The sequence below is a fragment of the Ischnura elegans genome, chromosome 9, assembly GCF_921293095.1.
Source record: "Ischnura elegans chromosome 9, ioIscEleg1.1, whole genome shotgun sequence".
Lineage (NCBI taxonomy): Eukaryota > Metazoa > Arthropoda > Insecta > Odonata > Coenagrionidae > Ischnura > Ischnura elegans.
In genome coordinates, this window is record NC_060254.1 from 349,565 (window position 1) to 352,648 (window position 3,084).

A 3,084-nucleotide genomic window follows, 5' to 3' on the forward strand; every position below is an offset into this window, starting at 1 on the left:
CGGCGGAGGAATGAACACGTTCTCCGTTTGTTCGAGTAGTATCCCGAAACTTACAAACGAAGAATTTAGTAAAATAAAAGAAGTACCGTGAGTGAGGATCGAACTCCCAGTCCTTACATCCACAGTCAACCACCAGTTACCACTGGGCCACCGCTGTTTTGAAGTAAACGTAAGGAAATACCGGATATATACCGTAGACCCGTTTTTTAAGATTTTAATTGCTTTTTTCTCGAAAAGTTTTGAGAAGTGCGTCGTCTTGCTTCGGCATATTTAATTGATAGCCGTGATCTGCCGAATCAGAAAATTTGAGCTCAATCGGCCACCCGAAGGTCGTGTATTCCCCTTGTAAGTCGGAGCGCATGGCCAGGCAGGAGCAGGAAATTTTGTGCGATTTGGTGGTCAAGTACAAGGACGTAATTGAGTGTAAGCGCTCGGATGCGGAGTCCGTTTTAAGCAAGGCAAGATGCTGGCACAAAATAACGGAAGAGTTTAATAATCGTGGATGAATAATCATCATCTTCTCGCAATGGCGGAAGTCACCTCAAACACTTTGAGCCGACAATAATCTAACCTCAAAGTTTGAGCTGAGGCTGGCCTCAAAATTCGACGTTTTTGAGGTTGAGGTCGGTTTTATGATATCGTATCTCCTCCTCCTGACGACAATGAGGTGGAGGCCGGCTTCGAGGGGACTTTTATGATACGGGCCTAAAAGTGTTGAAAATGTGCTTCAAGCTAAATTTAAAGTGAGATAACGCTTGATATTACGTAGCAAATGTGTTGTCAGTGGCTGTCAATGAAAATGCAGTGAAATATTCCGATTTCCGTGACCACTCACCAGGTAAGGTTTTGTTGATTTTGTCAAACGTTCATTTGGTCTGTCATTTTATGGGGTTTTTGTTGCTAATGTTGCCATTATTTCTTTAAGGCATACTCAGCATAATTATCCAATGATGTCTACCTTGAAGGAAATGGCTATGTTGTTTGTGCGGTTTGACTGCACACACTACTCAGACGGCTACACAGGCTATGAAAGTGGCTGTAAACGCCGTGTACGCGGTCATTTATGTCGTGTAAGTATTTGATATGTGTAGTGTTCAATTTCTGGATAAAAAATTGTCTGAAACGTTTTTACCTGCGCGATTGTACGTAGATGTGTGTTTTCTTTTGCTGTTGGATGTAGTTGAGTACCTAACTGCGGTATGTGATTAATGGTCGCTGTGTTATAGTTAATTGACTTGTCAGTTTGAGTTTATTTACCAATGAAATGATAATGTTTACAGCCTTGAAACTAGCGATAAAATTTCCGGTATTAAAAACTTAAGAGCCATATTAGGTGACGGTCTCAGTACAACTGCATTCTGTGTAAGTGATCGTGACGGTGAATGTTAAGGATATTATTTCCATTGTGCTGGTTTGTATGTATTATGCTAATTTGTTGGCAATTTCGTTTACAGCGAATTGCCAGGACTATTGTTTTATGCCGATATTCTGCATGACTTCTCTAAATTGAGTGCATACTCAGCTTTATTGAAAGACAAAAACTGTCCCTAGATTGTGATCAATTCCTCCACTGATTATTACTTATCTTATTTGTATTGCATTGATTTGGCAATTTTCAGAAACCATGTTATACCATAAATGCTGATAGCTCTTTAAAAATAAATTTTTGGCCCTCTCCATTTAAATAATAAAGATATGTCAAGGACCAAGTTATAGCATACCCAAATATGTGCGGGTCAGAAACTAATTTTGTGGTGGCATTGATATGGAATGTCTTGGGCATTCCTTGAATTTGGTATTCAGTATACCGTTTTCTTTTGTGCATGGCTTTCTGCGTGACATCAGAAGAAGTGGTGAGAATTATGTGGCAACCCTAATTTGTTCTTACAAGATGTTGCTAAGCTAAATAATAACTTCATAATTTGTGGAAGACATTTTTTCAGAGAGTAATTTACAAATGAAACCCTCAATCAAATTTTAATGCCGTGCCATCTCTGTTTTTTCTGTTGCCTCTTATAAATCCATTGTTAAAATTTCCTCTGGTGTGAATATGGTTGCTTCTACATCACATGGTAAAGAAGGTGAAAGCTCTTGCATATCACAAGTAACTTTGTATCTACTCATCCACATCGATGCAAATTTATACTGTGCATGAAATTCATAATTAATCATATAGCTTTGCCAGTATTTTTTCTAAGCAAATTATGTCCATGGTATTCTATGAAATGGTTGCATTTCATAACAGAATAATCAGCAAATTGCTATTACATATGCATTCAATGCTTTCATTTTGACCATTATCATCAAATTATAGTTGCCTTTCCCTTTTTTTGCAGCTACCTGTTTGATGCATTTTGGTGACCTCAAGTTAGAATTCTCCTCACAAGGATGGTGGAAGTGTGTTGCTGTTTAACTAAAGGTCATGTAATTATTATTTTATTTTTGCTTACATTTAGATTTTATATCTCTTGTGGCCCTATACCACACGGGAATTTAAATGATTCTCTTATAACTCTGCTGCATCTTGAGTGCATTTTAGTATGTAGTGATATTTATGCAGTATTTCAATCTCTGGTGGCCATAATAATTTAATGTGTATCACCTTCTTGAGGCCATTGGCTTGTTCAAAATTTCTCTCACCTGCATTTTTTGTTTCAATATATTTTTAATTATTTGTTGCTGCAAGATGGATCAGAGACACAACGTGAAGTACACTGTCTGTGCCCAGTTTAATTTTTTATAATAATATTGACAGAGTTTTGGGCCCTGTACGTATATTTACAGGCATATTGGAATTATCATGCAGGAATATTTTTTACACTGTGACAGTACCAAATATCTTAGATAATACTTTAATGTGAATCTTCATTGGTGACTACATCCCAGCCAGCACAGATTTGAACTTATCCTTGGAGAAATCAGATATTGTGGGGATAAGCTTATCCTCCATGTGTAATATCCCTTTTTTCCACGATTTCAAGCGTTTGGGGAGGGGATGTCATGGTACCATATTGCCAAAATTGGCCGCATAGCAGCGCTGAAGTCCTCCATTACCGTTAAAGCCATTATAGTGGCTTCGTGTTT

At 37.8% G+C, this 3,084-nt stretch overlaps 1 long non-coding RNA gene across 1 annotated transcript; it reads left to right on the forward strand.

The window, feature by feature from the left end:
• Nucleotides 1-711: 711 nt before the first annotated feature.
• LOC124165735 lies at nucleotides 712-2,752 on the forward strand. The gene is made up of 3 exons (XR_006866303.1): nucleotides 712-838; nucleotides 926-1,070; nucleotides 2,337-2,752. It is a non-coding gene; the product is annotated as an uncharacterized LOC124165735 (long non-coding RNA).
• Nucleotides 2,753-3,084: the final 332 nt, after the last annotated feature.